General features: G+C 40.6%; 1 protein-coding gene across 1 annotated transcript in view; it reads left to right on the top strand.

Annotated features, from left to right (window-relative positions):
* The window catches only part of CDK6 (cyclin dependent kinase 6), a gene marked incomplete at its 3' end in the record, with an annotated part of 123,841 nt that overhangs the window by 42,389 nt on the left and 66,436 nt on the right, over positions 1-15,016 (top strand). The window lies entirely within an intron of this gene.

A 15,016-nucleotide genomic window follows, 5' to 3' on the forward strand; every position in this document is an offset into this window, starting at 1 on the left:
ACCCAGCTGCTCACTAGCTTGCAAAGCTGCAGTAAATAATACAGTTGCTATTTAATAAACAAAAGAAAACAGAAGTCCTTTGATAGTGATCCCTAGCCTCTCTCACTTGCCCTTCTGAAGATACAGTTTGTTTATACTTAATTGACTGTCATTTTTGAATAATATAGAATTTGATATTGTATTGCAGAATTAGTAAATATTTTTGTTGTTGATAGGGAAAACAAAAGACTTACCTTTTTAGAGCCTGATTTAGCAAAGCACAAACTTATGTGCTCCAGTTTAGGTTGTAGGTACTTTCATCCTCATAGGTTTTCTGTGAATGGTTACAGTGAAGATACACAAGAAGACATGTTGTTTTCTTTTCCAGATTGGTTTGCATAATAAACAGCATACTTCTTTGCCTGTCACAAGTTACCCTTTTGAGAAGCAATGATGCATATGTCACAAGCTACATTTGTCATGTGTGTCATTTGTGACACTTTATTTTCAAAAGATACTGGAGGCAATCTTCTCCCCTCCCAAGAAGACCATTGACTCTCATGTTACACCTTTCCCTCCATCCCCAAGCCTCACCCTCATCCCCAAAGCAGAGCTGATTCTAATCTATTGTCCTAACACTGAGAAATAGGTAGGCTCATTACTCATTGTGTCGAAGATGCCTGCTTTTTTAAGGAACAGTCAAGTGTTCAAATGAAAACAAGGTGAGGTTTACACTAATTTACACTAATGTAAATCAGTGTCATTTTGATCAGAACTGGAGGGGCTATGGCCCATGAACTTCAGAGAGACTTGGCAGATGTATGGGACCATTCCCACCAGTGCAGGCACAGCAAACATCTTAGGCGTATCACTACTTGTTAAGGTTTGTTATATCAGAAATCCAAGATGAGCTGCTAATGCTAATAGCTGGCATCTTCTGCTGACCTACCTTACTCAGTAATCACCTGGCCAGCAACCCAAAGAGGTGGAGTAGGACCGCAAGGCCTGAGAGTGTGTTCAGTGGGAGAGGAGATAGCTGAGTGGGATGGGTTGCAGTGAAGGAGAGAAGGGTTGAAACTGGGGATGGGGCAGAAAAAGGGAAACAGGGTGCATGAAAGGAGGAAAGAAAGAAGTAAAGGAAAAGGTAGGGAATTCTGCTTTTTAAAGTAAACCCTACTTTTAAAAGAAAAGAAAGGAGAAAGTTGATGGACCATGCGAGTGGAAGGGAATGAGTAGTTGTTCCCCTAGTCTGGTGCTGTCAGCAAATTTCTCATGCTTTTCGTGAAGACAAAAGGTCTTGTGCACTTGCTTGGCTCCTCTTGCAAGACCTCTTCACTATGGCTTGGCTGTAGGTTAAAGTGCCTGTTTCCCTTGTAATGCTCTTGGTTCAAGAGCTATGGATTTTTTAATTCAGCATAATAGAATTGCAAATGAATTGCTACAGTGAATATGTAGAACAACGCAATCTGCTGAGTGCTTTGAAAAAACAATTGTCTTGTTCCCTACTTTTTATTTAGGTGTACTAAGGCATCAGTAAGATTCTCATCCCTATTTTGACAATCGATACAATGCTATAACAGCATTGCAAAGCTATATGTACAGGTCTTGGATTGGAGCTCTTGCCAAGCTGGTTCCAGTAGGCCACTGTACCCTTTCAGCTCTTTCTTGAAGCCCATTTCCACCCATAACTTACATCCAAGAAATCTTTCTTCTTGTGTTTATCCTTGGCTTTCTACAAGGTTGTCATGCCTTTATAACAAAAGCAAATTCTAGATCTTTGGAGTACTTAACAAACATTAACCAGTTAATCTTTGCAACACTCATGAAGTAGTTAACCATTATCCCTGAATTTATAATATGGAGCAAGAGAGGCAGCAAAGTTAAATGAATTCCTGTAACTAGAGCTCGGGTAGTAATTCACCCTAATGTTGAGCCATTGTATGGCACTGAGGAGCATCAAAATGCTTCTGCCATGCAAGTACATTACAACCAAAAAGATCATTGAAGAGTGGCTTCTAAAATGTGCAAAACTGAGGTTTATTTATTATGTATTCCATGGAGGGATTTGGAAGAGATTGTCTTCTTGCTTCCCTTCACATCTTTAATAAAAACTTAACTATTTATTAAAGGAGCGTCTAACTCTAGAGAATAGCTGTATTTCGATGTCAGGTGTCATGCTGACAGTTTTGTCTCAGAGAAAGTTGGCTGCATCTTTCTGAAGGTCCTGCTGGACCTGATGAGTATGGGAGGAGAATGGAGATATTTAAAAGCAGTGGAACCAACTTAGATCTTTGAAAACTGATGGATAAAGTCCCAGTGACTTCACTGGGCTTTAGCTGGGCCTAATATAAAGCCATCTTCTTCCTTAGCATGCAAGTGTTATTCATGACTACGCTGAATTCTGAGAGATTTTTGTGATGAAAACAGTCAAAATTAATGAGGCCTAAAGTTCAAACTCTACACTAACCCCAGTTTCTAATTCACAAAGTGACTGCTTGCCAGCCAGTCTTGCCAGCCTCTTTTACGGTGCCTTGAGCTCATATGTATCTGTATATGTCCTGATATGTGTGTATCAGGAAATAGAGCATGCTGGTGATAAGTTTGAACAAGTTTTTTCTATTAAAAATTGCTGGACAAAGTTTGTAACTTCAAGGGAGCCATGAAAATTAGGTGCGCAAGCCCTACTGATTTTAAATGATGTTTGGGGTTTCTAATTTGTAGGATCCATTTGACTGCTTTTTTTCATGGTTCAAAAAAAGCATGACTTATTTTCTTGTTGCCATGTAGGTATTTCATAAAGAACCTATGAATTTTAGTGGATGCTGTTTAAAAAATCTTGGCTGAAATAATCAAAGCTGCCTTGGGTGTAGGAGATCTGGTCATCCAAATCCCCTGGGATGCTTCTAAAGTCTCATCCTTTGTTGTTATGTATCAGCGTATAAACAAATCTCATCCTTCTTGATGGCACACTGCAGACAAATCCAGTGAGAATTTCTGCAGAAATGTCAATAATGTTGCCACGGTGTTGATAGACCATTAGGAGGAGTAGTCTGTCATAAATCTCTCTGTATTTACATAATTTGAATGCTCCTCTGGACCACAATCCATGTGGTCTAAGCTGTTTGCACATGATATTGAGCATGTTGAGATGTTAGTCTTTGTTCTGAGATTAGCCCTTCTTCTGCTCAGGTGACAGTGTAGGACAGTCATCTTGCAGGACCGTCCACGTTATCTGTAGTGTTAGCTGAAGGTAGCAGTTCCCAGATGATAAATTTACAGATTTCCTTTTTTGGGAGACTTTACCTCTGAAGTCCAAAGCTGTTTGTAAAGCATTTTTCTTGATGTATGTGCACAGCATTGTTTCAGCTTTCTAATCACTGACCAGCTGGCTTGTTAGTGAATAGAGCTGTGGGCCCCTTGCCACATTTCATGTGAGGTCTTGGCTGGGTGGCCAAGCAGGCAGCCTGCAGCCAGTGTCAAAGCAATTCAAGAGGTATTGGCACAGCAGTGTCCCCATTAATTTCTGCTTGTCACATGCTGTCATGCAAGTTACACCAGAGAGGAAATGACCGTTGGAAAAAAAAAAGTATGCTTGTGGCACTTGGTCCCCTCCAGACGTTATCCTCGAGGTTAAACAAGTGGATACAATTAGCTGCTATCCACAGACAGCTGCAGCGAAGGAGAAGCTGAGATCGGGCCCCACAGCAACATGTCTTTCCTGTTGTTGAGGAGTGTTGGCTGTCAACATATGCCATATTTTTAACCCTTAACAGAGTTTGAGTAAATTAAAGAGTTATTATGACCAACAGCATCATGAAGGTGCTAGTACACAGCTGTAGTGCTGATTGAGCAGCGTTCTCCTCCAGGGAAAGGGCTTTGTTTCTTGGTACCATTTCTCATAAAGACCAGTGTCACAGAATTGGTCCATCAGTGGTTGATAACGTACTGCAGTTTGTAGATTCTGGCAAGGAGTGAGACAGTGATTCTGTGAACTCCTTCCAGAAGCAAACTGAAGTAGTTGAAGGGAGTCTCATCCAGCTTTGTGGATTTTCTGGGTGGACTGATTTCTCTGATTACATCAGGAGAGCTTCCACAAGGATTGAAACAACTGATGATATGCTTAGGATGTCCCAAAATACAGCTTGGGAATGCAGAAGTAAAGCCTATGAAGAGGAAATGACAATGATGTCCAATGATGAGAGAAGGAAGTATATACTATTAAAAGCAATCAAAAATCTATGCTCTACTGAGAGGTGATAGAGATAGGGGAGTGTACAGAGTGCTCCAGAATAGACTGACTTAGTCAAGTGAAAGTCTGGGTTTACCCCAGAAGGAAGAGGCTCACAGCCTCACAATCATTGTCGAGTACAGTGACCATTAAAGAAGGTGGAATTACATGAGAAGTGTACTTCAGAATTCAAACTACAGTTCTGCCCCAGCAACCCAGCTTGATCTGATGTGATGCTTAGATACCAAATTTTGACAGCTGTCAGTCACCAGCCATGTGCCAGAACGGGCTTTAGAGCCAATGCATACAAATCACAGAGCCTATTTCAAGTCTCAGCCAACTGGGTGAGCCAGTAAAAAGTTTGGGGACTTTCTTGGTTCATTTTAGTCCTCATCTCTTTCTCAGACGGTATGAGGAATCAGAGTGGGTAACAACCAGCATGAGCTGTGAGAGACTGTCTCAAATACAGTTTTATGAAAAGCTTGCAATGAAGAGAAAGTTTCCCACAAAGTGCATGGAGATGTACATAACTGTGATGATATCATCCAGGGATACAGGAAAAAAATATTTTTTTGCTTATCTAGGCTCAGATCATAGAATTATAGAATCATAAAATGGTTTGGGTTGGAAAGGACCTTAAGATCATCTAGTTCCAACCCCTCTGCCATGGGCAGGGACACCTCACACTGGACTAGATTGCTCAAGGCCCTGTCCAACCTGCCCTTGAACACTGCCGGGAATGGAGCATTCACAACTTCCTTGGGCATCCCGTTCCAGTGCCTCACTGCCCTCATAGTATAGAACTTCTTCCTTATATACAACATAAATCTCCCCTGTTTAAGTTTAAACCCATTACCCCTTGTCCTATTGCTACAGCCCTGATGAAGAGTCCTTCTCCAGCATCCTTGTTAACCACCTTCAGATACTGGAAGACTGTTATGAGGTCTCTACACAGCCTTCTCTTCTCCAGGCTGAAAAACTGATAAATTCCATTAAGAGCTGTGCCTTCTACTGTGTATTGTACTGGGCACAAAGAGTGGAAATTTTTGAGCAGTTAAAAAAGATTGTTGATCACAAAGTTACATTTACCTGCTGTAAAAATTTCATAGCCAGGACAGGTCTTGGTGACAGGTCTTGGTAACAGTACAGCACATTTGCTAATTTCTGTCAAATTGTTAAACCAAAATTCCCCTCTGTTCTCATTTAATTTGCATGTATTTTCTCTTAAAAATACCAATAGCCAGATAGAAAATGTTATGTGCTTCATTTGCATGTCTGGTAATTCCACTTTGATTGGAATTTTTGGTACACTGAAACACTGAAAATAAGTAAGTGGGACAATAATTGTATAGGTTTCCTTTCAGCCACACAAGTCTTTCTCATCAAATACAAAAAATTGCAGCTGATGAAGTCAGACTTGAAAGATCTATATTGCAAACTGACTTGAGAGGTGTTGAGCTACAGAATGAGAAATTGGTGTGGGAGGACTTACAGACACTTAAATTAATATTGATCTGCCTGAAATGAAATACATCCACATGTATGCTTATACACATGTAATGTGCATGTGTCCCACAGGTGTTAAGTACACATTTCATATGCTGAATTTGCTTCACAAATACTGAGATCAATATGCAAATCCGACAGTATTAAGATACTGGTAAAACAGACACGTACTAAGACTGATACTTTTAAAGACCTCTAAAATATTAATGCAGGTCTCTGTTTTAAGGAGAGCACACATAAGGTTACTCAGAACAAGCACACATAAGGTTACTCAGAACAGTTCCTTGAACACAATTAGGTGCATCCATTTGTCTTAGTCTTGTCTTAACTATGTCACCTTTGCTGCTGGTGAGTACTGGTGGTTGAGTAGTGTTTGGAGCATGCCAAAATATGCTTGGTCAGGGTCACCTGTGGCAGTAAAAATTCAGTGGTTCCCCTCTAATTTAGAAGGGACAGTTGATGAGTTTAAGCAAAGGAAGCAGAACATGTTAAATGTGCTGTGGGAGCTATGAATTGAATTCAGTCTACCAACAGCAGCCTGACAATAAAATAAAAATAGTTCCTTGCGTAAAATTCAGTCATAACCTTATGGCATTGCAAATCGCATTGTTCAGCCTCAAGCTTTTTCAAAGACTACCATGGACGTATGTAATTCAGTTAAAATTTTGCACTTTTTCTGCATCTTTTTCACAGTTGCAGTAATTTATTTAGAATTTTCTAATCTTGCTTACCTTACTACTTCTAATAGCAATGAAAATAGTCTTCAAAACAGTGTTTTAGAGACTCCAGTCCTTCAGGTATTGTATCTTTTAAATTGTTATACAAACAGTTCTAGCCATAAAAACCCAAAACAAATTAAAAAGACCCAACCAAGCAGACAGACCTGTGTTCATTGTTTATACTTTTGCAGTTGACTAGTATGGATAATATTGCCTTCAGTGGGATTATTCAAAATACTGAAATGCATATATGCATCCATGAATACTGTTGTGAGTGTGCATGTCTGTAGGGTTCTTCATCCTAAGAACTGGATAATCAGAATCACTTGCCTGAGCTGTGCTTTCTGTCTTCCAAAAGTAGGTTAAAATGAATCAAAAACTGTTTATCAAAATCTATTTTAAAACATCCCTTAATCTACCCTGAGTGTATTGAAGTGTCTTTAATCTAATTGAAATAATTTTTCAATTCAAAAATAATTATGCAAATATTTTACCTCATATTTAAAGATACTTACAACTGGCAATTATTTGTTAACAAATTGTTTACCTTTGGTGCAGCAGCATACAAAACTCCCAGCAATTATTAGACCAATTCCTTGCCTAAGCCTTGCAGATATTGGTTCCCTAACAATACACTAAATGAGTTTGCTGTATTTTTCTCTCTGGACAGCATTTTATTCTGCAAACAGAAAATGAACATTTTGTCTTGTACAGTGAGGTTGATTAATATGGCAAAGTGAATGGGTCATTTGGATTTATTGTTCTCTTATCAAAACAGTGAACATATTTAAATTGAACATGCTGTGAAGTTCACATTCTTTCGGTACTCTAGTTAATTGACAGGAATATCATAGCAGTCTTCTCTTCTGAAGGGACGAACCTTACCCTGTAAATGCTTTCATGCAAAACAATAGGACTACTCTGAGATAAACTACCACACAATATAAGGCAGAGGAAGAGCTCTGTATCCGGGTGTATATTGGGTTGGATCATGGATGACTTCTGAGAGACTATAGTTTGGCTAGGTGAAGGCAAAGAGTACAGCCTCCTCCTTCGTTTTTGGAATGCCCTGCAGGGAGACCAAACAGAATAGCTTTCTCCTGAGAGAAGAAGGAAAAGGGCATGAGGACAGGGTTCTGTCTGCTTCTTACTCTGTCCCAGCCACTGCACCCAGCCAGCTGCATGGAGAAGAGCATCCTGCAGCTCCATAGGCTGTGGCAAATTGCCTCTTTGCCCCCACCATCGCAGTCATGGCGTTCTGGATGGGCTGGTGTGATGGGCTCCCAGCCCAGCGTGAGGACAAGATTTAAAAAAGAAAATAACTGCATTTAACAGGGAGTCACTACGTTATTACTAATGCCTCTGAGATTCAGTGTAACAACATTAATCATGTCTTTTGCTATTCATGTATCTGTACTGTGTAATTCCTCAGGAATGCCATTGTTTTTTTGGCATTAATTAATGTTGACTGTTTGTTACAAAGTATAACCATAGAAGTGCTGTAGTTATTCTGCTTCAAAAATAGGCCCCAGAGAATGTGAAAACTCTTTAAACTTTCATTCCCGCATGTTTAAAAAATACCCTTTAAATTGAAAGCAATTGGATGTTTGGGGGTTCCGTATAATCCTGTAGGATACGAGGGAAGCCTCGTCCTGCTCTTCATCTGCTCAGAGAAGGCCCTGCTGTTCAGTGAGAGGCAGTGCGCCTTTTTGTCAAAGTAGCCTGACGCATTACACGTTGCTGGCTAAAACTCGTCCTCTTTGTTTACACTTGCAGTTGTCTCTTATGCAAACACTTCTACAGGAAATGTTCAGGACAAGTATCCCAACACCTGCCATCCAAAATAGGGACATTCCATTCTGTTCAGCAAAAAGAGAAAAACACTTTACAAGTAGATAGAAACTCTGGGTGAAGGATGCAGGTTGTTGTGCAGGTGCATGTGATACTCCACAGAGAAGCAGAAGAAATGTTAGGACATTCCAAAAGATTGCTGTGTTTTACCAAATCTTAGCACATAAATTGAGCAGGAAGAGGAAAAAGAAAAAAAAAAAAAAAAAAAAAAGCCATAAAAAGCCTGTGTGTTAGTGCAGATTTAGGTAGGGTCTGTTGTAGCTGACAAGGATCTGTACTGTGTTGCTTTTATTTGGTGATATGACAAGTATATATATTCGTGGATTTCCAGAGGCTTACTTTCTCTGGTATTAGGAACTCCTACGACCATGAGCAAGGGCAATCTGATTAAAGATTTTTCTTTCTTCACATACTAGTCAATGGAGGAAAAATGCAAGCTTCATATAATAAGCAGCCATTCAAATGTGTATGTTACCTCTCGGTGGAGGTCTTCTCTGAAAGAGTATTATTCTTGGTGTTTTCCTTCAGGTTGCATCATGCTGTGTCCCCCTTTACCAAGGCCAGTTCTAGCATCTGTACCTTTACCATGGTGCTGGGATAGCCTAGCCCAACAGCCGAACTCCCACCTAGCCACTGACTCCTTTCCGCCACCTCAGCTACAGAAAATAAAGAACAAGGAAAAAGGTTATGTGCTGAGACAAGACAGGGAGATTGCGTACTGTGACAAAACAGATCCAGCCTGGAGAAAACGATCTTAGTTTGATGCCAGTTAAGACAGATATTTAATTGGTAATTAGGTAGCGGGGGGGGGGGGGGGGGGGGGGGGGGAAAGGAAGCATTCAGAGAACACCTTTCCCTGCCTTTTTCCAGGCTCCACTTCACTCCTGACTCCCCGACACCGAGCACTACAGGTCCATGGGTTGTGAGGGGCTGTGGTCAGCCCATAGTGACTCTCTGCCACTCCTTCCTGCTCATGCTTTCTGCCTGCTCCAACGTAGGTTCTCTCCATAGGCTGCAGTTCCCTCAGGAATATCCACCTGCTCCCATGCGGGTCTTCTAGGGGCTGCAGCATGGATTTCTGCTCCACCATGGAGTACCTCCTCTTTCTCCTCTCAACTTGATGTTCCCTGTGCTATTTCTCACTCCTTTTGTTTCCTCCTCCTCTTTCCGGCCAGCATTTTCTACCCTTTCTTAAATATGTTTTCATGGAGGTACCGCCATCTCGGCTGACAGGCCCAGCTGTACCCTCTGGTGGGTCTGTTGGAGCCAGACGTGTCTGGCACGAGGCAGCCCCCGGTCTCCCCTGACAGAGGCCCCCACAGCCCCAGCTGCCAGTGCCTGGGCACCAGCGCCCAAAACAACTCCATAGTTCCTGTTTCCCTGGAGTAGATACTTCAGTTATTTGATCAACAGCCATGCCATCCTCTTTTGGATTAGGCAGGCTGAGTACTCTGGAGAACCTGGCTATTCTTAAACAACAAGTAAGTTATTGCAGGCAATTGACAGATACTGTAGCTGGAAGTCAAGATGGTGGGTGACTCTTAAAGGATCAGGATGGTATTTTGAAAATCAATGGCTTGGAAGGGATTTATGGTTCAGAACCTGGAGGAGGGTTAAGAGGGGTCATTGAAGCATAGAGTCAAGAGGGGAGGGCACAAGGAGGAGACAAAAGTCTGTGGAAAATCAAGGGTTTCTGCTCCTGTTGCCACTGAGTTGGCAGATGTGAGCCATGATCTTGCCTGTGGCAGAGGCATGACAGCAGCTGCTCAGCCTAACACAGCCTATCTCCATCTTTGCTGACACCAGAGGCAGAATATGCAGGACCTACTTCTTATGTCATGACACTCATGACATAATATGGTGTTGCTTGAAAAGTTCATTGTAATTTGGTCCTGACATTCAGTGCTGATAAATTCAGTAAATATCAGACTTGAGCAATGCCATCACTGACACCATATATGGTGGAACATGCAAGAGATGCAGCATTCACATAACAAATGTTGCTCCTAACTGTTTCCATTATGAGGGTTTTACAAAATTAAAGCTACGTATTTGCCTCTAAGGAAAGTGTATTTGTTCACTGTATCCCAAAATAGCTCAGTTTTCAACTGAGTTATAGATAAATATTTGAGATTTGTGCATAGACCACATTGAAAACGTAGCCTGAAAAGGGAAAACATTGTGAAGCCACGTTTATCTGAAAGTAATCACAGTGAAATAATGTGTATATCTTCAACTCAGGCAAGAACCGTCGTGGGTTTTGTGATATTAGAAGCATGGCAGAAATCTGTAATCAGCAACAACAGATGCTATTCTGTGTCTATGTTTGTAAACATCAAATATCCAAAGAAATCTGATAGACGTCAGTAGAGGATTGATCATGACTCGTTGGAGCTTGTTCCTTAAATCTGCCAAGACATGAATCTTCTTGTTTGTCTAATAGAATTGATCATTTTTCAATTAACTTTTGTAATACGATTTTAATTGTAATTCCAATGTATGGAAAGAAAAATTTTCCAAAGAAAATTTCTCAGAGAAAGGTAGACATGGTATAAGCTAATCCTTGATACACATGAAGCCTGTCTTGCAGTTATTTCTATATCTTGGTAACTGAGATAGTCCTGGGCATTCATCAGTGATACAGATGGATGCTTTTCTGTTAGATGAGTAGAATTATCCTGATTTAATTAGCTAGTGATCTGGCTTGTGCATATTTATGGCCTTTATCCAATTTGCTAGCAAAGGTTAGTATCTTCTGATTAGTTACGGTATCAAAGAAAACACACATCCCAGACTGAGTCTGATGTTTCTTGCAAGTGCCTGACCAAGAATATGAAATGGTTTTCCAAATGTGAAGCCTAATGGGTTTTGACTAGGCTTATGTACAGCACAAAATTAATGATTCATTATGGATAAGAGTAATTTAAAAGCTCTCTCTTTTGTTTGCTTTGATACTGAAAATGTATCTGTGCAAACAAAATCAAATTCTGAGCTGCACAATTTGGTATTTTGTATTTAAAGTGCATAATAATAAGCCTGTATCATGTGATTTTGGTTCCTGCCATTTTCCATAACTGGCTGGGAATTTCAAAACAGGACAATAAAGAATCACAAATAGCAAATGGTCTTTTTATATCAAAATGCCCTTCTGTACACACATGAGTCTTTGGGCTGTTCTTGCAAGATAATTTTGAACTGAGGTCTTTTTGTATGTGCAGTATTAAGCAATAAGAGATAGCAACAGAGCATAATCAACAGTCCAGAATGAATACGAGAGAATAACTTGTATGCACTAACTTTGAATTTCCCTGGAAGAGGAAATTTAGCGCTTCTTTTCCCAGTTTTACTTCTTCCTAATACCTCTTAAATTTATACTTTCCTGATACACTTTTCTACGGCACATCTCATTTTTTGTGTGTGACGAGAACTTCTGTAGATTATATTCCATCTTTTGAGTCCTATGTGGGGAGGGAAAGATATACCAGTTTCCATTTTCAAATATTTTCGTTTTCCACGTGTGCCTGGAGGAAGGCTCTGAATTTAGAAACTGAAGACATTGCTTGCAACTTGCAGCTAGCAGAGCAGGATTGAATTTGCTGAGCTTGAGGAAAAAGGTTGAAACAAAATCAGCATCAGTTGCGGGAAAAAAAACATTCTTGATATGTTTGGTAACTGCAGGAATGAGTTTACATACTTGACAAATGAGTCGGATGCAGAAATATCACCCAAAAGGGACTCACCAAGGTCTACTGACTAATCCTTAAGTTCTTTAAATTATTTTCTTATTTAATCTGGTATTATGCCTACTTGGAATAAAAAAATTAGGCCCAAATTCAGTGAAACAATTAACTTGAGATAACCAAGTACTTAAATGTTCTTGACATGTTCTTTGCATATGAAATACTGATCCAAAGGCTGTTGGGGTTTGACTTAAGTTATAATAGCACAGAGTGAGCATTTATGACACATACTAATTCCAGTGATGACTGAGACCTGCAGAGCTATAGTCCTAGCTCTTCCACATGTTTCTGAACTGCAAAGGGAAATTATATAAATATAAGAGGATTCAATACACTTTGTATATTTGTTTTAAAGGTGTAAACCTTTAAAAGCTAGTTACCAAATTATCAGATCTCAATTTTTCCTGGGGAAACAAAGGGAATAAAAGGCATCAGCTCCAAGGAATGAGGTTCTCAGTTTACCACCATCCTTCAGAGGTGATAATAATTAAATGCTGTCACAGCTTCTGTAGTTCCATGGTAATATCTTCACTATCAGAGTCTTGACTAAACACTGATTACTTTATGAGCAGCCCACTGTTACTACCGTTTGGCAGAGTTATATACAGAAATGGCCATAGAATCATAGAATGGTTTGGGTTGGAAAGGACCCTAAGGTCATCTAGTTCCAACCCCCCTGCTCATGGGCAGGTGTGCCTCACTCTAGATCATGTTACCCAAGGCTCTGTCCAGCTTGGCCTTGAACAGTGCCACGAATGGATCATTCCCAACTTCCTTGGGCGTCCTGTTCCAGTGCCTCACCACCCTCACAGTAAAGAACTTCTTCCTTATATTTAACCTGAACTTCCCCTGTTTAAATTTAAACCCATTACCCCTTTTTGTATCGCTACAGGCCCTGATGAAGAGTCCCTCTCCAGCATCCTTGTAGGCCCCCTTCAGATACTGGAAGGCTGCTATGAGGTCTCCACGCAGCCTTCTCTTCTCCAGGCTGAACAGCCCCAACTTTCTCAGCCTGTCTTCATATGGGAGGTGCTCCAGTCCCCTGGTCATCCTCGTGGCCCTCCTCTGGACTTGTTCCAACAGTTCCATGTCCTTTTTATGTTGAGGACACCAGAACTGCACACAATACTCCAAGTGAGGTCTCAAGAGAGCAGAATAGAGGGGCAGGATCACCTCCTTCGACCTGCTGGTCACACTCCTTTTGATGCAGCCCAGGATACGGTTGGCTTTCTGGGCTGCGAATGCACACTGCCAGCTCATGTTCAGTTTCTTAGTGACCAGCAACCCCAAGTCCTTCTCTGCAGGGCTGCTCTGAATCTCTTCTCTGCCCAACCTGTAGCTGGGCCTGGGATTGCCCCGATCCAGGTGTAGGACCTTGCACTTGGCTTAGTTAAACTTTGTGAGGTTTTCACTGGCCACCTCTCAAGTGTGTCAGGGTCCCTCTGGGTGGCATTCCTTCCCTGCAGTGTATCATCTGAACCACACAGCTTGGTGTCATCAGCAAACTTGCTGAGGGCGCACTCAATCCCACTGTCCATGTCACCGACAAAGATGTTGAACAAGACCAGTCCCAACACTGACCTCTGAGGGACACCACTCATTACTGGTCACCAGCTGGACATCGAGCCATTGACCACAACTCTTTGTGTGCAGCCATCCAGCCAGTTCTTTATCCACCGAGTGGTCCACCCATCAAATTGATGTCTCTCCAATTTAGAGACAAGGATGTCGTGTGGGACAGTGTCAAACGCTTTTCACAAGTCCAGGTAGATGACGTCAACTGCTTTACCGCTGTCCATCAGTTCTGTAGCCCCATCATAGAAGGCCACCAAATTGGTGAGGCAGGATTTCCCCTTAGTGAAACCATGTGGCTGTCACCAACCACCTCGTTGTTTTTCATGTGCCTAAATTGTTTTTCATTGTGCCTTTGTTTTTCATGTGTCATGTTTCATTAAAAATCAGATTGGAGTTTCCAGCCATAATAGCTATGCATTTTATAATACTTTTGATAGAGGTATCAGGAAACATTTACATGAAAGCAATAATTTTGCATTAAATTATATAGTGATGTCTGTGAAGTGCATCTAGGTAAAGCAATATTATCAAGTTGAATATTTTGAGGTAGTTTTAAACCCATTTTCAGGTATCATTCCTTTTAATAGTGTGCCTTGACATTTACTTGAAACGTGTCCAAGTCCATAGAGAAGAACAAAAGCCACCAACTTCAATTTATCCATCTTCCCTTTTCTCATGTTTCATGCCATGTACCTCTCCAAAATCATTTTGGTTGCTAATTACAGGATTGGCAGACACCTTGCTGCATGGCTTACAGAAAGGGCATATGTCACTGACAAACACAGAGCTGGAGTTTCATGAATTCAATTCAAGTGCATACAGAAAATAACCTTTTTCTTTATTCCTTTTGTTTCTTACTTGTTGAAGCATCTTCATGTAACTGCATGTTTTGCAAATATAATTTTCAAGTTGACAGTATCCTTCTAGTTTGGAATTCAGGGGGATTTCTAGTATAGATTTCTAGTATTTCAGTTTTGATTCTGTTGGTTCATTTTTTTCATGTTACTAAGATTAATGTGAACACATGAGTACAGGTGAAATAATTTCTTCAGCTGTGGAAATGTTATAGAAGATTGCATCACTATAACAAAACAGAAAAAAAAATGAGAACTGTTACTTAATAACTGTTATTATTACAATGATTTAGTGCTAAACTTTGATCTTTAGGTACTTTCTGTCCTATTCAGTACATTCTATACAACAAGTTTAGCCAAGTAAGTTTTTCCCCAGTGTAACATTAAACCCTGACAAATTTGTCATTTAAACAGCTTTTCTAATTGAAACAGACCCTGTGCCTGTGAAGTGAATGATAAAATTTCACTTTGCTCTGGCAGGATAAAGCATAAACTTGTGAGATGCAAAGTGGTGTGTGGTTTAAAGTTAAGAGCAAAAAGCTGCTGTGTATTTTTCTTACTTGG

Source organism: Psittacula echo (assembly GCF_963264785.1).
Source record: "Psittacula echo genome assembly, chromosome: 2".
In the NCBI taxonomy this organism is placed as follows: domain Eukaryota; kingdom Metazoa; phylum Chordata; class Aves; order Psittaciformes; family Psittacidae; genus Psittacula; species Psittacula echo.